The sequence below is a fragment of the Palaemon carinicauda genome, chromosome 1 (assembly GCF_036898095.1).
Source record: "Palaemon carinicauda isolate YSFRI2023 chromosome 1, ASM3689809v2, whole genome shotgun sequence".
Taxonomy (NCBI): Eukaryota; Metazoa; Arthropoda; class Malacostraca; order Decapoda; family Palaemonidae; genus Palaemon; species Palaemon carinicauda.
Genome location: NC_090725.1, coordinates 38334461 through 38355395, shown reverse-complemented (window position 1 = coordinate 38355395; position 20935 = coordinate 38334461). Strand labels below are relative to the sequence as shown.

General features: G+C 36.0%; 1 long non-coding RNA gene across 1 annotated transcript; it reads right to left on the bottom strand.

Annotated features, from left to right (window-relative positions):
• On the bottom strand, positions 1-12879 carry LOC137647544 (uncharacterized). The gene is made up of 4 exons (XR_011045587.1): positions 12775-12879; positions 4267-4536; positions 1383-1487; positions 1-1207 (listed from the first exon to the last, which is right to left on the bottom strand). It is a non-coding gene; the product is annotated as an uncharacterized lncRNA (long non-coding RNA).
• Between the last annotated feature and the right edge of the window lie 8056 nt (positions 12880-20935).

Genomic DNA, 20935 nt, shown 5'->3' with positions numbered 1-20935 from the left:
ACTGGGTATATGAAGGTCATCATCATTTACTGTACATTAAGGGCTGCTTACCTGGTCCTGTCACTGAGGGGAACAATATTTACTATAGGACCTACAAGAGTAATTCATCAGCATATCAAATCTCATTGCTCCAATGTCGAACCCACAAGAGGGCATTATCGTTTGCCTCTTTGTGATCTTGATCTGAGCAATGAGGATACAGTAGACACCTCGTAGGAAGCGTTCCATTGTTTGTGGTTTTGTCCTACATGGGCACTCATGGTTAGTGTCTAATCACCATTTGTGACGGTTATCTTCAGTTTTGCCCACTTTTACACTTACTCTTTTTGGGGTTACACAGTCCTTCCAGGTGAGGGTTCCGCTGGGCAGGCCTTTGTTAGGACTTGGCAATGCCTCACTGGATAGCCATCAGTAACTTTCCCGTTACTTCCAGAGCCTAAGAGCAGCTGCCCGGATGGGATCTAGTCCATCCACTGTTGTGAAGCTTTTACACGATTTCAATCTTCGCCTTGTTTCCTGATGATTGTGGAACAGATAATGTATCAGTCTTTAGGCTGATTCTATTTCAATGTAGAAGATTTTTGAAATCACCATTAAGTCTCACCAAACTGCTTAGCCGAGAGTTTTGACCTTTGATTTATTACTGGATATTTCTCTTCTTTCTCCCTTCTGGTATATTTGCTTTCATAATCTTTGGGTTCTTTTGTTTTTCTTTAGCTGTATGGTATATTTCTTAGTTTTTTATACACAATATAATCTAATACAGCCTGTAGCTTTCTTCCATTGAAATATCAATATCTTCTGCCTCTTTATACAAAATATTGAAATATTACGGCAATAGACAGTAATCCTGCCTTTTTAATATCTTCCTCTGCAAGAATAGTAGAAAATGCAAGATTTGTTCCCTTTTAACTTCAAGTTATCTGCTTATCAGACTTCGGACTTTAGAATTGTATATTTCCATTTGTTTACTCGCTGCTTTTTGTCCATTCAATTCACTGAAGCTCTCAATAGTGTTAATCTACACTTATTTCTGTGTATTTTCCTATAGGGAATGACAGTTAACAGACTTTGCTCCCAAAACGTTTTGGCACCAACAGAGATGTTCTTGAGCATTTCATATAGGATTGGATGCTCCCCTGGTGGGTGTAGCTTCAGTTAGTCTGCAGCAAGGAATGACTATAACTTGTCTATTTGTTGAAGGTTCCTAAAATTCGATAATAAAAAACTTCACATTAAAATCATATACAGACTCAAATATATTAAAAATTAGCAGACTAGGTTACCTTCACTACATCCAATATTCATTATGATTTTATTTTCTGCATTCTTTTACTTTTGATATATCTTAATTGTTTACCGTTTAAATTTCACATTCTTACCGTTTTTCTTTTTTATTCTCTTTTACTAATTTATCTCTTTTAGCATCCTCGATTCCCATTGTTCCTTTCCGTTCCCTCTGCACATGACACCACTCAACCACGGGCCTGGAAGAGAATAATAAAGTTAATAAGGTAAACCAGGCAATGAGAGAGAGAGAGAGAGAGAGAGAGAGAGAGAGAGAGAGAGAGAGAGAGAGAGAGAGAGAGAGAGAGAGAGATTGGGGAGTTGATTTTGAGTTTCTTTAAGATACACATAAGTTAGAATAATTGTCAACCCATTGCCTTTTCTAGAGAAAAGTAAAATATACTTGTTCAAAAAAAAAAAAAAAAAACTCAAAATTGGTAATCTCAAGAATTCAAAAACATGAAAAATAACAAATTTCAAAAGTAGTTTATATTTTTCAAAGCTATACAAACCTAAGTCCTTTAAAATAGGAAAAACGTCTTCTGCTGAGTTGGGACAGATTGGAAGGGTGGTTGATGGAAAATTTCCCTTTACATAGCGAGGAAAAAATACAGATTTCTTGATTTGTTCCTATGCGTATACAAACATTTTGTCCTTTTGGATAGGAAGATTCACTGATTGGTTGATCGAAAGTCCCTATAGAAATTAACTGGTTGGTTCTTTTACTTCCCTAGAAGTGTCAATCTACATTGTCCTGTACACTTGCAAAGGAAATTACTCCATTAATCTCCTATTTGTCTATCATTTGCCTATTTGTCTATGAATGAGTAGTTCTATTGATAGGGCCTGGCCTGTTCATGAAGATTTTTACTTGGTAATTTCAGGGATCCTTTCCCCTGAAGAAGATAGCAATCCAAAATAATATACCTTATGTATGATGATCAATGGGTTGGGAATACTAAGAAATACTATAGGAATAACATTTCACCATTACACTTGGGCAATGCAAAGAGATGGTTTACCTCTCATCCTTACTTCCAAGGTACACACCTTCCACTACACAGGTGGTCATGGCCTGCACTCAGTAACCGGCGATGATTATGAACTATCATGCCACCCTCAAGAAGCACACACACACACACACAAGAGAGAGAGAGAGAGAGAGAGAGAGAGAGAGAGAGAGAGAGAGAGAGTGTGTGTGTGTGTGTGCTCTGTATCTGGTTTAATCATAAACCGGTTGCTATGTCCGCCCATACCCCACCAAATACGAATTTCTTGCTTCATATTCGTAGTCTCATTCAACAACTAGCATTCATTTCCTGTAAGAAAAAAAGGAGAGGAAAAAGTATGGTAAGGGTAAAATAGTACGTTCATACTCGTTGCGCATGAAAGCAAAAGTGACGTGCTTTCGGCAGGTGGAGGGGCACGGATTTTAAACCACGCACACTACCTGTTGTTAAGTACAGCCGCCCCAGCTCTGCTGAAGACATGTTCCCTACTTTACTTGTTTACTTGTTTTGGGTTTAAATCCAACCCTCTACTGAAGTCGAGTGAACTACTCGGGCGGGTCCACATCAATCATCTAACGAAACATTTTCGCTATAACTTATACAATTCTTTGGTTGTAGCATCTTCCAAATCGTATGATCTTGTGAAAAGTAATGTCTTTAGTTTCTTCTTAAATTTAATTGCACCCTGTAGGTCCTTCATTTCAGTTGACAGTTTATTATAATGTCTTGGCGCACAGTAGCTAAAAGCCCTTTCACCAAATTTACTATTTGTTCTTGGTTCAGATAGACTATGTTTGTCACATGTGTCTTATGTTAACATTTGTTTCTAGTTCTAGTTTGTTCAGGCATTCTTTTAGATATTTTGGTTCATTTTGGCTCAGTATCTTAAAACGTTAGTAAAAGTAGCTTGTATTCAATTCTCGCCTTTGCCGGCAGCCAGTGTAATTTAATTAGTGCAGGGGTAACTCTATCCCTATTGTGTAGTCCTTTTATTAATCTAGCGGCTCTGTTTTGTACACTGAATTTTCTTCAGCTGATAATTTGGTAAGCCATAGAACAGTGAGTTGCAGTAATCAATTCTTGAAAATATGTGGTGATTAATGAGTATGGCCATAGATTTTTCATTTAAGTATTTACTAATAAATGCTATGTTTCTAATATGATAGTTACAATTTCTTACCATATTATTTATATGTTCATTCATTGTCAGTCTATCATCCATGATTACTCCAAAATTTCTGACAGATTTCTTTAGGTCAATGAGCGATTGACCTATTTCAGTTCTTTGGAAGCATTCGATTCTTTTTATATCTTTTTTTCATTTCCAAAAATAATACATTCCCTTTTATCTTCATTGAGCTTAAGCTTTTTTGTTAACATCCGAGACTTAATGCCATTCATTATTTCATGTATCTTTCTTTTAGCTTCATCAACTGATTCTATTGGGAAATAGAATTGTGTATCATCAGCGTATATTTTAAACTTAACTCTGTGAGTTTCAAGTATATTTAAAGGACAAAAGGTTTGTATACACGTAGGAACGTACATGATCAAAAATAAGTTCTGGAATAACTGGAGATAATTGGTGTTACGATTATTTTATGTATGTTAATAGATTGTAAATAGTATTGTTGATAATAATGTAATAATATTAATGCCAAAGTTTATTTCTTTAAATATTTCTAGAAAATAATTTCTCCTAAACTAGTCATATGATTTATTTTATTTGTATTTCTTGCTTCATGTAAATAGACACCTTTGCAATAACCCTATCAGAAGTAATGATAGTAAGATAAAAAAAAAATATATCCAATAACCTCCTTCCACATGCACCTTCCGAGGGATCCTTAGAAATTCTAAAGAAATACACCCCTCTCTTACCTCAAAAAGAAAGTAAAACTAAAGGTAGATTATCATATATAAAGTTGACTAATAGAGCAACAGGCAAATGCTGGAAATGTATACTAACATTTAGGCAAAATGTTGAATGGATCTCCATTTTCATCAACTCCGTTTACTATCACGCCAATCTTAAGGCTATGAAACCTTGACTATTCGTGTTAGCTGCTACAAATTGCTGTGACTTCTCCACTGGTACCTTCTCTGTCAAAAATGTTTGTGCTGTGTCATATATGTTTTTGAAGCGTCAAAAGGGTCTACGGTGCTAGATATGACTCCGATGACTATTGCTGTTCTTCGACTGTCTTACAACTCTTGCAACAGCTGAAGATAAATACATCTGTGAATAGAAAAAAAATCATAATACTAGAAATAATTTTTACTGAATATGTTGAAATATACTCCAACTTGACAGGATCATTATATATTTTTCAAAAGGGACCATATAAATCAATTTCACTATACGAAACATAAAACTACTAATGTCATGCAAATCCATTATTCAAATTGAACCCAAAGTCAAATTAACAAGGCATATTTCGCTTTTGCCTGTTTGATGTATACGGGAAACTTCTTTGGGAACAAATAAGTCAAAAGGTCTAGGCTAGGGTGATTTTATGGGTAAGTTTATGAAGTGGAAAAAGAGAGTAAAATAATGAAATTTTATTGGTAGCATCACAGAACTGTGAGATTTACTGACTTCTTCTGTAAGACACAGATATTCATTCCTTTAGCAGATCACATCTATTAGGTTTTAATGAAGGATAAGTGGAAAGGAGATGGATGATAATGATTCCAGTATGTCTCCAGCAGCAGGTAAAACCTGACCTGCCAAGACTAATATTTACAGCGAGTACAAACACATGATAATATGGCTAACATACGACAAATTGAAATCGGCAGATAGGGAGCCATTCTAGTGTGTGAGTGTTGGAGGGTACTCCCATTGAGAGGTGAACAAGGTTCTACCACAGAGTAAGACATTGCATGAGTAACCTAGAAAAAAAATTTTGACAGCTGGACCCTGAGAGACCTTCCTGAAGTGGCTTTATATGTGTAAGCTCTCACAGGTGGGGAGAACACTAACCAAGGAATTCTACTGCTTAGCCAGAGTAATTAAACAGAACCAACTTTGTCAGGACTTGAGGAAAGGTCACTTGATAATATTGTTTGTTGGTTTAACTTAGCCCACTATTATCTCAACATTTATTCCCAGTTATATATAACCGGTACAGGGATCTAATCAGACTGAAAGAAAATGCTCAAATAATCTTATAACTCCATTGTAATTAGTGACATCATAGACAATCATCTAATTGTATTTAGCTTTTTATGACACACTGATGTTATTGCTGTCATTGCTGACAGAATATGGAGGGAAATATTTAAATCCATAAGCAGGCTCAAAACTAAAATTTCTCCTCTATTTATATAAAGAAATATTGAATTATGGGAGACTGCATCTTCAAGGTTTAATTATGCCAGTTAGTTACTCTTCCCGATGAAATACCACTATCCCACATTTTCAAAAGGGCCTGTTGCAGAAACTGGCCTAGCAAGCAGAATCTGAATATTGAGCCCCAATCTCAATTCACCCTTCATGCCGAAATCTGAGTACTGTAAAGCTTAGATGTTCTGTCAAACACCACCCTGATTACCTACATCTGGAGACTTTACCATTACTTGAATAACTTGAAACTTTCTAGCTCACTTCCATTTGTCCTTGATTGCATAGATTGCCCCCCCCCCCAAGAAAAAAAAAGTTTTCCACAGATAAGAGAATCGTTACCAAATTCCGAGAATTTCTTTCTTCCCTCAATTTTGGTTCTTATCTCCAGCAAAGATCTCTAAATCTGGGTGACATATTAACTATAGATAGAGATTATCTCCATCCACTTCCAGATAATCTAATTACAGACAATCTTTCTTTTCTTCACAAAAAGGTCAAATAATGACCTTTACTATCATTTTCTAGATACACATATTAGTTATACTGATTTGTAGATTTAATGAGAAAAAGCCCATGCAAGCTACTTGCCCACTAAAGGGTTAGCAAAGAACTTTTAGTCACCTGCAGTAAAATATGTTATTCAAATTACGTTAGGTCGATCTCGTCTTCAAAGGGGAGCCAACTGTTAAATGCCAACCTTAGGAGGTATCATCTAGGGATTCGATTTAAGACTTTAAGTGACCTGATGTAGAGGCTGATGAGGCTATTCCGCAGTAAAGTGCAACGAAATGTAAGCCGTGCACTGTAAAGCAAAGGTTCAAAGACGTTTAACAGCAAGATGGGAAACCATCTTTAATATAATTTGATTCGTGTAATTTTGGCAATATGGTTCAGTTTTGGGGCTGGGAAGGCCATTCAGCAACAAGGTATAATAGGGAAAACCTCGCCAAGCATTTGCACTATGAAATAATAGGTATAAGAGGTTGAATAGGAAGATGGAAGAAAGTTTTGGGTGGAAGGGAAAATGTAACAAGGTTAAACAGGAGGAGGAGCCAAGGTCCCAAGGAACACTTAAGACCCTTTAGTAATGCCAACATTGTAAAGCGTGAAGTGTTACTAGAAGTACTATTTATAGTTGATGATATACATAGAGATAAAATTTGTAAGATAATTTCTAAAAACCTATGCCATAGTTGTATTTCAAACCAGGAAACTTCGTATAAGAAGTGAAATATCGAGAATAGATACACAATTGCATAATCACAATTAAAAGGTAACAGATTAATAACACCTGGATATTTGACTCCATTCAACCAACATTGAGCTTTTACATATTATGTTTGTTAGTTAGCTGGTAGAGATTAAAAGGGACTTCTGCCAGCACGGATCCAAGTAAAAAGGCTGACCATAAGAGATGGATTATTTTAGACAAGGTCTATAGACCTTGATATTAGAAATATGAATCTGGGCCATGTGGCCTGGCACTAGGGCTATTCTGCGATGAAGTGTGCCTGAGAGAAGAGATTGTTTCTTACATCGCTACAAATTATATAGGAGGGGAAAGAAGCTGGGGATCAAGGAGGAGAAGACTAGATCCCCTGTTTCCAATAGATTTGTGGAATTTGAACGAAAGGACAATCAATGAAATACCAGGGACTATTAATAACATAGAGGGGTGTCATACCTCCCTTTAAATGACTGTTACAAGCTCACGCCCTAACTTAAGGAAACTTGTTGATGCCTTAAAAAACGAGGAAGAACTATCGAGAACGAAACTAATACAAATATGCTGTGGTAAGCGAACTTCCAAGAAAAATGACAATGACTTTGAGCAGAACTTTCTGAAAATAAATAATCGCTACGGCCCTGAATCAAAAATGAATTTCTTTCAAGCTATTTCCCATAACTTGAAGCATCAACTTATACAGAAATTAAAGCAAAGTTTCTTTTAACATTCTTATTTTGTTATTTTGATTATTTTATAATGCATACATTGTGAGTGATAAAAACTTGTAAACACTTTATTATATCTTAGGTTTATAATACCTGTACATACATTGTAAGTGATAGTAACAAGTAAATGGTGAATTTTAAATGAACGATTGTCTTATTTTTCCTTTACTTGTGTAATAGGTTTATAAAATAGATATCAAATTGAAGTAGTTAAGGGCTCAATAAAAAATAGAATTGTCATTATTGTTACCATGTAAGTTGTCACAGGAAAAATAAATATTCCAACTATAATAAAACATATTTTTGCTTTTGGTAGTTTACTGTATTGTCCTAGTAGGAAATATTTCTAGTAACGAACTGTCTAGATGAGAAGTGTCAAGTAGCGAAATATCCTAGCACCGGACAAAAGGGCGAACAAGACATTTGTGAATTGCAATGACACTCCCAGTTACTATTCTTATTCAGCTCATCCTTTGGCTGTGGACCCCAGTTGTTTGTCTTTGAAGTTATAATTTTCGTGAATTATTAATTCTTCCCCACCAAATATGTATCTTAATAGATGGGTCTTTTAGTGGTTAATTAGATAAAACTTATTAATATTGCTAGTGACTTCATTGCAGCTTCTTTAATACATATTCTTGTATACCATAATTGAGAATGCTATGGGAGTCTAGTCTTTTGATTACTTATCTATTTATGCACAAATATTTTCAAATTAAGCATATTTAGTTATTTATCAAGAAGTCCATATATCATAATGGATTTTTTTTTTTCAAATCATAAAAAATTACGAATATATTGAATTATGATTTCAATGTTTTATATTGGCCTTGGTTATTTGTTACGTTGAAAGGGGTGCATGTCAATCATATGAATTGTGAATAGTTTTTTCAATGATTAAACTTGATATTCATATTCATCATGGTTATGATAACTACAATAGATTACCGATTGTTTTGCTGCTACAAAGACTTAATCAGAAGCAATTACATCGTTAATTCTTTAATATCTCGAACTGATTGCGTATTATAACTCTTATTTACAATTATGTTGGGAATAATAGCGAGGGTCTTGTGGCAAAGTACGGGACCAGATAAAAATATAGTAAAAGGTATTAACTCCTTTAGTTTACAAGTAAAGTCTTCGTCTTGTTGAGAAAAGCAATGAGTATTTTATCAGATCGGTTGGCGCTTAACTTATCAGGAAATACCTCAAAAGTCATGTATTGACCAGATTGAGAAAAATTACTTTAAAAATACTTTTGAAACATCAATAGAATGATTAGGTTACAGTAGCACACCAATTGCTCGTTAGATGGGTCGACACTTGATTCAATAAAGTACTTCAGAGGCATTGATCATCTTATATACCAGAAAAAATCGCAATAAGACGCCAATACTTTTCAAAACGATAACAAGGTACTTCATATGGCAATACTTTTCACATTTTTGTCTCTTAAGTTATTAATTGTTTGCCACTTTCAACTCCAAACGATACACGGAGAAACGAACTGGACTAGACGCTTATAGTAAATTGTGTTTTGGCGCAAAATGTATCATGCCATTGCAAAGCTAATTAATTGTGTGATGGTAAATATCTAGTAGCATAGTAAAATGAGAGGTACTGGTACGCCAATCAGCATAATATTTGAATAATGCTGACTGTACCTCAGGTTTGTGGTTGCAACAGTATGCTACAAGTTAGTATTCTATAATCCTTGATTTGTTATTTATTCTACATCTCGTTTTACTTTAGTAACATAATCTCATAATCTGAATAAGGTACTTCAATAAGCCATCCCGACCATCAAAGTGGCAAAGTCAAAATTCAAAACAAAGGAGCCTATGTATATCAATTTTTTCTAATGTTTGTCATTGTAAAAAGCATGTGTTTTCAAGGGTTAATCTTCCAATTTTGCGGTGAACAATGTAGAATAAATTGTTGTTTAACAAGACATCATTAGTGTGTAAATAACTAGAACAAAAAAGTAGACCCACCTCAGTAGGAGGCCTTTATGAATACAAGAGAAAGATGGAGATTCAGTTTTATGCAAAAAGTCGAAATATTCACATTTTGGTCATATAATTAATGCTCCAAATAATTCCTGGATATTCGATGTAATCACATCAATATTCCCGCATATTGTACTAAGATAATAGACTTGAGTTTTGAAAGGAACATTTGTTCAACTTATCCGAAGTAGTCTACTGTAGTATTGCATGAATAGCACACTAAACAATTTTTCAAAATGGGCTGTTGTCTCTTGTTCAGTCAAGATTTTACACTTCAAAGGTTGCCCTTTTTCATCATGAAATACTTCCTATGAACCACCAGAATGGTGAGATAGATACTTACATATTGATATGCAAATTTCTTATTCATTCATACTTATTACTATGGAAGAAACCTGAGCTGTATGAGCATTATTTTTTCGTGAAGATAACGTACATTGTAATCAAATAAAAAAAAGGGGGGGGGGGTTGCATTGAAGACAACGTCTAAAAGCCAATTTTTATATTGGTTTACTCAGATTACAATATAATCTTACTTGTTCTGCTTTTTTTAATCTGGTCTCAACTTTTTTATAATAAAACTGAATCTTCACTTTTTATTTCCTTACTTTTATAGCTGCCTCCAACTAAAGTGGGTCTACTTTTATTTTTGTTTCATAATGTTTTCTTATGCTTTCTTAAACAAATATTCATTTCACGTCCCACACAATAAGAATGGAAAATCGACCCTAAAAGAGACATGACTCTTTAAATTGACAAACGTTAGAAAAATTGAGTAAACATATGATAATTTTTTACTTTTTTGTTTTTCTTTTTGAATTTCACCTCTTTGATGGTCGAGGTTGTTAACTGAAGTACCTTATTTGGAGCATAAGATGTGTTACTGAACTAAAATGAGATTTAGAAAGAATAACAAATCACTTAATATGAAATACTAAGTTGTTCGTTACAGTTCCAACCACAAACCTGACCTCGAACCAGAAATAGAGAGGCACTAAGTAGTGCGCAGACCTCCGCAGCGGCAGCTTATTTCTCGACCTTTTGCCCGACCTTGACCATTTACCTTCCAAAATTTAATCATTTCCAGCGTTTTACATAACATTTAATCTCTGCAAGTTTCATTACCCTACGATTAAAATTGTGGTCAGCAAGCTGTTCAAAAACAAAAACACATAAAACATAACCACCTCCTAACTTCGTTAGTGGAGGTGATTATTAAAGTCAAATGATGATTCGCGTTTCAGTTCCACTCTCAGTTCACTATGCTACTAAATCTTCATCATCATACAAATAGTAAACCTTGCAATAGCATGATACTTACATTCTACGCCTACACAGAATTTTCTATAACAAATAGTCGAATGCCGTCCGTTTTGCCGTGCATCGTTTGGAGTTAGCAATGGTAATAAATTAATAACTTTTTTACGAAAAAAAAATGTGAACAGTATAGTAGTTTGAAGTTGTTGGCGTTTTGTATATAAGATGATCAAAGGCGCTAAAGTACTTTATTGGGTCAAGTGGTTGACCCTCTAATGAGCAATCGGTAGGCTACTGTAACTACTGATACTTAATTGGGAGTTTTAAGGTAAATTTTTCTTATTCTGGTCAATACATGGACCTGTGCTTTTGATGTACTTTATGATAAGTTAAGCGTCAACTGATATGATAAAATACCAAGAGTTTTTCTCAACAAAACCAATTATATACATTCAGAAACTAAAAGGAAAATGGATAAATTTAGAACAATCCTCCTCGCATATCATTCGCCTGATATTTTACATTTTAACTAACCATTTACTGCATTTTATCTGGTCCCATACTGAGCCATATTACCCTCTCTCTTATTTTCAACACAACTGTAAATACTGTTCGCTGAAGTCACAATACACAATCAATTCAAGTTGTTAAATAATCAACGATGAGAATATTGTTTCTGATTAAAGTAAGTCTTTAGAACAGCAAAACAATCTGCAATTAATTTTAGTTATCATAACCCCGATGAATAATAATATCAAGCCTTCTTATTTGTAAACTCAAATTCATAATTCACCTGATTAACCTCTAACTCACCAACGTCATGAATTAAGATATTAATCACATTTCCTTTAAGAAGTGGAAATAAAAAAAAAATGCTTTCACTTATGAAATATTGGCTTCCTGATAAGTAAATATGTTTAGCTTGAAAATACTTGAGCATGAATAGCTAATTAATTAAATGACTGCGGCGTCAATTACCTTAGATGTCAGGATGACAAAAAAACGCGAAATCAATCAATTGATCAAATGACTGGACCTATAACATTCCCGATTATAGTACACCATAATATCTACCCCAGAAGCTGCAAGGAAGTCACCACCAGCCTTAATGTTAAGTTTTTCTGATGAAACACCAAACGGGCCATCTATTAAGATACATCTACATATTAATCACTGAAGTTATTACTTAACAAGAAAATAACCGAGGCCCAGAGGATGATCCAAAGCAACCCGAAATGAGGACCATCAAAAATTAACAATGATGCTGATGACAGCGATTCTGCAAAGCCTTGGAAATGGTGAACACCAGATTGAGACCTGAGCAAAATTTAAGGTACCACTTGGAAACCCTTTGCAAATTATGGAGTGCCTTTTAGATGCATTGACTGATATAAAGTTTTCTAGCATCTTGACATCTAAGATGTCCCACTTCGAAACATTCTGCAAACTAAGAAGTGGCCCTTGGGGACCTCTGAATATTAGTTTGCTATTCGGAAACTGTTAGCGAATACTAAGTGCCACTTCGAACCTTTTGCGAATCTAACTTTTAACGAACTTGAGTAAGTGATTCATTTGTGACCTTCGAAGTAAAGGAACGGGAAAATTCCATTCAAAATTGCCGAGACCCTTATTATTGGTGAATGGCAGATATAAATCACAGAATATCAAAATGCTTACAAAAGATAAGCTCCAAAACAAAGAGTTAGGAGCCGTATTTCTAGAACATTTTTTTCGTTATCCCTACGTTTCTTTAATAACTCACCAATGCTGTTATATTATTTCTTAACAGTTATACCTCATTTTACACAAATGAAATCCAGTACCATAACTACACTTAGCTGTATAGTAAAAATAACGAAACAGAAACTTATTCTGCATGTAGTTTTCACCAGATATGTTCCCCTACCTTTCCTTAAAGAGGCTCCTACGTGTTGACACTAGAAAGCCCAAACTTGGAATGAGCAGCAAAATCACTCGATTCCCGAAATGTTCCAGTAATGATTCCAAATTTTCATGGTACAATGTTTTATTTACTCGTTAAAAGCTGTCTTCCCTTTTATTGGTAAGCTTGTTTAATATAAGAAAAGTTAAAAATATAGAAAAATAGCATTTAACATCTTATTTCCTTCTGTTTTTAAAAGACTTTGGTATATGCTTTACGAACGTGAAGGGGTAGGGGAGGGGCTGTTCTTAACTATTTTTCTTGTCCCCTGAGAGAATGGTTATATTGTTGTAAAACTATACCTGAATGTATAAGCTACACTTACGTCAACCTTTGTGGAAAACTTTTGTAGAAACAATTTCTTAAGAACATCCAACTATTTTTTTTTTCTTAAAACAAAGTTTTCCTCTAATCTTGGGACTTTACCAATTTCAACTTTTCATGATACAAAAGATTGGATAGACAACCCAGTCGTCATAAAAATTATGAAGATTTGGCCTAATAATTAAAGAGAAACAAAATGCTATCATAATATATATATTTTTTTTTGGAAATAAACTGAAATCGAAACAATATATTGACTGAAATTTCTTGGTTACATATAGCGATTGAAAATACTCAATCTATACGGACTTTATAAAAGGATAAATCCATCAAATCCACGATTTTCCTTTACCGGGTATCAAACTCCTTTCAAATCATGTGTAAACACACCCATGTTCCAAAAAATCAGTGTGCCATTGGTAAGCTATCTATAAAGAAATTCCTTTTAGGGTCAAGGGACACGAGGAATTTGGACCATAGGTCAGGCTCTGTGATCTAGAAGTATATCAACAACAGGGGACAAACTGAAAGAAACCATATGATTACACTAAGATAAATAAGTTTGACGGTAAAACGAAGTACAGAAGCACAAGTAGGCCTATAGTAGAAGATTATATAGCAATTGCAATAACGGCCAACTCTAATAAAAAAAATAAAAAAGGGAAACTTTGTAAATAAAGGCTGTAGGATTCGAACGTGATACTCTCAGTAATATTATTCGATACACTTATATACTGTATATATATATATATATATATATATATATATATATATATATATGTATTATACACACACACACACACACACACACACACATATATATATATATATATATATATATATATATATATATATTTATATATATATATATACGCTATATATATACTATATATATACACTATATATACATATATTATATATATATATATATATATATATATATATATATATATATATATATATATATATATATTGATAACAGTAGCTTTAAGAAATCTAAGCCATCCCACTACTTGTAGGCTACTTAGTGTGGTAAGATTAGCTCATAGAATTCCAAGCATAAATTTCTCTATCTCACAACACACACACACACACACACACGCTGATTCTGATTAGTAAATCTCATTATAATTATGATAATATTGATTGATAATAATATTAGCAACAAAGGTAATTATGGTATAGGGAGAATACGAGATAGAATCATGTGCACAGGAGCCTATTTATGTGGAACGAGAGCATGAAATTTCCTTGTTAGCAGAACACCACAGGATTTGCAATGCTTGCTTACCAGAATGCAGGAAATATCACGCGAGGTTAGGATCAATATAAATAGAAGAAACACAAATGATGAGAACGGAGTATGCAATAGATGATGAAATATCATTGGAAGGAGAAAGGATTAATGAGGTAAAATCATTTAAGTATTTTGGAACTATGGTCTCTAATACAAGGTCTTTAGAATTAGAGTTTAGTGAAAGATTGAAAAAATAAACCACACCAGACAATTGCAAGGTTAAGTAAAATTTGGAAATCAGATCGCCTGAAATTAGGCTACATATAAAAATCAGAGTATATATCAGTTTAGTTAGATCGGTATTACTCTATAAATATGAGTCAGAGTATGACAATGAAACAATCTCCAATAGATTTAGTAGATTTAAGAACAAAGCCCTCGGAAGGATATTGGGAGTTGAATGACAGGACAGGATTAGAAATAAAACTATAAGAGAGATTACTCAAGTGCCATATGTTGATGAGATCATGATGAGGGATGTGGGGATGGTTTGGGCGTGCGCTTCGCACTCACCAAGGGAGATTAGTTCACCAAACGTTCAGTGGGGCTCCACAAGCCACTAGAAGAGTTGGAAGACCCAGGATTACATGGCTGAGGACATGAAGCGCAAAGTAGGAGATGGTGAGTGGAGAAGTATTCAATTAAAAGCTCAAGATAGAGACGATTGGCGAAATCTAACCGAGGCCCTTTCCGTCAATAGTGGGCATAGGAGATTATATATATATATATATATATATATATATATATATATATATATATATATATATATATATATATATATATATATATATATATAAGCTACCTTTGTAGTTTGGTGAGGTTAGGTTAGGTGAGGGCATTTAGTTTAGGTTGTGTTCTTGTGTAGAGGTTTTGCAGAACAACATTGTTAATAGTTTTTTTGTAGTACTGCAGTCACGTTTTACGAACAGCTAGAAAACGGGAAAAATCCGTTTTCTATGCACGCTGGAGGACCTGACTACAGATTTACATTATAAAGGCCTCCACTGCCGTATTCTTTGTCGGCCATCATCATACACAGGTGACCGCTATCATAAATACACCACCAGAAACTAATACTGTATAGCTGTACTTACATTGCTTCAGGTTCAGGTTCAGCTTCCGAGATGATTCGTAGCTTTTGCAGTGATACCACCAAGAAGAAGTGTTTATAAGTCAGCAATACTTAAATTACGATCAAAATCCGAGTAATTAATTGATCTCTAAATAAATTTGCTTAAGAAAGAACCATCATGTAAGCAGCGTATGTCATCTCTTTCAGCTATTACCACCGTAATGTCATGAAGACAAGGCGTATTTATCAAAGATTACTATATCACTGTCTACCCAAGAGTCTCTAGACAGAAAATGAAAACAGTGTCTGAAGTAAGAAAACGACAATATGCTGATATTATGAATAACTGTAGTATATTGTACAGAGATGGTCGTTACCAGCATTCTACAAAACTTTAGTATAAAATAAAGTTCCCGAATATTATCATATTTCCTATGAACATCCAAAAACATATTTTGTTTTATTTATTTTTAAAATTTCTAAGCATTAAAAATATATTCTGTTTACATTATAGAGAAGTTTAATCTTTTTCTACATAATACATTAAACCAGTTCATATCTGCTATCATTTCTTGAAACGAGGTACCGGAAAAAAATGCTCCAATTATAGCGAGAGTGTAAAGATGGAATTAAAAGTTATAGGCCTGACAAGTTTTTTGGTCACTTAGAATACTCAACTATCGTTTTCTAAATTTATTTGTAGAAGTAACTATCCACAAATTGAGCTACCACCTTGAACATGAATGAATATGTATTGACAAAAGCATAAAGGATTTAGGTCTCTACTAATGAAAGCTTTTACACTGTTAGCATTACTAGGCTTATCACTATTCCAGAGGGTTTTTGGTCACGTACAGTAAAAGATACATCATGTCATTCAATTTGCATCCGGCTGGTTGCACCTAGGAAGGGGACCAACTATTTAATGTCAAAACTTAGTCACCATCTTTTGATTTGATTAAACGACTTTTAGCCAAATGGCCAGATGCAAAGGTCAGGAAAGGATATTCAGCATCAAGTTGCAAACAGATGGAAGCTCCGTAACTGGACTATAAAGTAAAAGTTCTGAGAGTTTGGATAGCAATATAGGAAACCATCTTTGACTTGATTCGTTTTATTTTGCCATATGGTCCAGTGCTGGAGCCGGGTAGCCTATAGGCCTTACAGCAAAAAAATGTAACGGGAAAAATCTCACATAGTATTTGGACTGTAAGGTAATAGTTGGTAAAAGTTGAACAGCAATATGAAAGAAAATTACAGGAAACTGATATAGTAGAAGCTCAAAAAGTTGGAACGGCTAATACACTTAGGAACATTGCAAAGACCCCTTTGCAATGCCAATAGTGCATGAGGTGCATTGGAAGCATCATCTATCTTTGATGATAAGCATATAGGGCTAGAGACATCATTCCAAAAACCTATGCCATTGAATATACATCAGAAACTGAGAAACTTTACACACATACATACATACATATACCAAGGCACTTCCCCCAATTTTGGGGGTAGCCGACATCAACAAATGAAACAAAAACAAAAAGGGGACCTCTACTCTCTACGTTCCTCCCTGCTTGACAAGGGACTCAACCGAGTTCAGCTGGTACTGCTAGGGTGCCACTGCAATGCCAATAGTGCATGAGGTGCATTGGAAGCATAATCTATCTTTGATGATAAACATATAGGGCTAGAGACATCATTCCAAAAACCTATGCCATTGAATATACATCAGAAACTGGGAAACTTTACATACATATACCAAGGCACTTTCCCCAATTTTGGGGGTAGCCGACATCAACAAATGAAACAAAAACAAAAAGGGGACCTCTACTCTCTACGTTCCTCCCTACTTGACAAGGGACTCAACCGAGTTCAGCTGGTACTGCTAGGGTGCCCATGCCCACCCTCCCCCGTTATCCACCACAGATGAAGCTTCATAATGCTGAATCCCCTACTACTACTACCTCCGCAGTCATCTAAGGCACCGGAGGAAGCAGCAGGGCCTACCGGAACTGCGTCACAATCGCTCGCCATTCATTCCTATTTCTAGCACGCTCTCTTGCCTCTCTCACATCTATCCTCCTATCACCCAGAGCCTTCTTCACTCCATCCATCCACCCAAACCTTGGCCTTCCTCTTGTACTTCTCCCATCAGCTCTTGCATTCATCACCTTCTTTAGCAGACAGCCACTTTCCATTCTCTCAACATGGCCAAACCACCTCAACACATTCATATCCACTCTAGCTGCTAACTCATTTCTTACACCCGTTCTCACCCTCACCACTTCGTTCCTAACCCTATCTACTCGAGATACACCAGCCATACTCCTCAGACACTTCATCTCAAACACATTCAATTTCTGTCTCTCCATCACTTTCATTCCCCACAACTTCGAACTATACATCACAGTTGGTACAATCACTTTCTCATATAGAACTCTCTTTACATTCATGCCCAACCCTCTATTTTTTACTACTCCCTTAACTTCCCCCAACACTTTGCAACTTCATTCACTGACGTACATCTGCTTCCACTCCACCATTTGCTGCAACAACAGACCCCAAGTACTTAAAACTGATCCACCTCCTCAAGTAACTCTCCATTCAACCTTGCACCACCTTCCCTCCTTGTACATCTCATAACCTTACTCTTACCCACATTAACTCTCAACTTCCTTCTCTCACACACCCTTCCAAATTCTGTCACTAATCTACCAAGCTTCTCTTGTGTCTGCAACCAGTACAGTATCATCCACAAACAAAAACTGATTTACCTCCCTTTCATGGTCATTCTCGTCTACCAGTTTTAATCCTCGTCCAAGCACTCGAGCATTCACCTCTCTCCCCACTCCATCAACATACAAGTTAAAAAACCACGGCGACATCAAACATCCCTGTCTCAGACCCACTCTCACCGGAAACCAATCACTCACTTCATTTCCTTTCTTAACACATGCTTTACTACCTTTGTAGAAACTTTTCACTGCTTGCATCAACCTTCCACCAACTCCATATAACCTCATCACATTCCACATTGCTTCCCTATCAACTCTATCATACGCTTTCTCCAGATCAATAAACGCAACATACACCTCCTTACATTTTGCTAAATATTTCTCGCATATCTGCCTAACGGTAAAAATCTGATCCATACAACCCCTACCTCTTCTAAAACCACACTGTATTTCTAAGACTGCATTCTCTGTTTTATCCTTGATCCTATTAATCATTACCCTACCATACACTTTTCCAACTACGCTTAACAAACTAATACCTCTTGAATTACAACACTCATGCACATCTCCCTTACCCTTATATAGTGGTACAATACAGGAAGTCGAGTTAATGTGGGTAAGAGTAAGGTTATGAGATGTACGAGAAGGGAAGGTGTTGCAAGGTTGAATGTCATGTTGAATGGAGAGTTACTTGAGGAGGTGGATCAGTTTAAGTACTTGGGGTCTGTTGTTGCAGCAAATGGTGGAGTGGAAGCAGATGTACGTCAGAGAGTGAATGAAGGTTGCAAATTGTTGGGGGAAGTTAAGGGAGTAGTAAAAAATAGAGGGTTGGGCATGAATGTAAAGAGAGTTCTATATGAGAAAGTGATTGTACCAACTGTGATGTATGGATCAGAGTTGTGGGGAATGAAAGTGATGGAGAGACAGAAATTAATGTGTTTGAGACGAAGTGTCTAAGGAGTATGGCTGGTTTATCTAGAGTAGATAGGGTTAGGAACGAAGTGGTGAGGGTGAGAACGGGTGTAAGAAATGAGTTAGCAGCTAGAGTGGATATGAATGTGTTGAGGTGGTTTGGCCACGTTGAGAGAATGGAAAATGACTGTCTGCTAAAGAAGGGGATGAATGCAAGAGTTGATGGGAGAAGTACGAGAGGAAGGCCAAGGTTTGGGTGGATGGATGGAGTGAAGGAAGCTCTGGGTGATAGGTGGATAGATGTGAGCGAGGCAAGAGAGCGTGCTAGAAATAGGAATGAATGGCGAGCGATTGTGACGCAGTTCCGGTAGGCCCTGCTGCTGCCTTCGATGACCGCGGAGGTAGCAGCAGTAGGGGATTCAGCATTATGAAGCTTCATCTGTGGTGGATAATGTGGGAGGGTGGGCTGTGACACCCTAGCAGAACTCGGTTGAGTCCCTTGTTAGGCTGGGAGGAACGTAGAGAGTAGAGGTCCCCTTTTTGTTTTTGTTTCTTTGTTGATGTCGGCTACCCCCCAAAATTGGGGGAAGTGCCTTGGTATATGTATGTATAAAAAAGACAGAGTTCAAACTTTATTGTTTTATACACATATCCAGAGAATTTGAAAAATTCATGTGGGATTATCAATAATAAAGATTTGTAAATCCATGCCATCATAAAACCATAAAAATAAGAATAATTTCTTCAGGAAAGACTCATTATCTTTGTTCTTCTAGAAGTTTAAAGAAGAACACCATTCACTTCCTCTATTTATTTGAATAAGCAGAATTTCAAGCATTAACACTCAAAATGAAGCAAATTCTCCATCTAACAACTCCGAGAGATTCTTCATCCTCATCATCTTCCAGGTATATTTTTTGAGGTCTTCCTATCAAATATCAATTGGTCAATCTTGTTTAGATGTCAGATAGAATAGAGCTTCTCCTGTAAGGAGAGGTGGTCGAGAACACTAGGGAATGTCTGCCACCATCGGCACCAGTCCAAGGTCCTATGTTTTAGGGGGCAGACGAATCCTGGGTATCCTTATACCCAGCTGTGATAGAGTTGGCTCTAGAGATTCATTCTTCCCCTACAGAATGACTACTTAGCTCCAGCCACAGGGACAAAACCAGCAACATAATTGAGTCATGAAGAAGGCCCAGGATAGCTGACGATTGGGAAAGAATCACTGGCACTGATCACGGCAGAGACAGAAACAGCAGCTCGTCCTCTTCCTTTTGCTACTTGGAGCACTGCCCCTTTCCCTGAAGCACGGGGTAAAGGCCTCTCCACCTAAAACTTGTGGTCTTCAATTGCCGAATGCGCCATCTTCTCAATTCGCTCTACCAAAGTATCACGACTAGAGGAGCAAGAATCCACCATCAAGGTAGGAAGGGTGATAGTTGGCGCTAAATCTTTATATCAACAAGGTAACCACAGATGTACGGGGCCCAAGGTACCCAGGGAAACTTGAGCCATGGCCAAGGGTTCATACTTCTAACCCACGGGGAACAAAATATGCTAATGTGGCTCCATTCACTCGGGCGTCGTCCAGCAACCCCCAAAAAAGGTATGGTGTCATTAGGAGCCTTGTCCTTAAGACTATCACTGGTCCCCCTGGACTTCTTTGACCTCCTCCTCTTGTTCTTAGATGAAGTGTCAGAATCCAAGAAGGAAGTTAAAGAAGAGGACAAGAAAGAGGAGTCAAAAAAAAAAAAAAAAAGTACTGTACACATCTCTTCTTCTTAC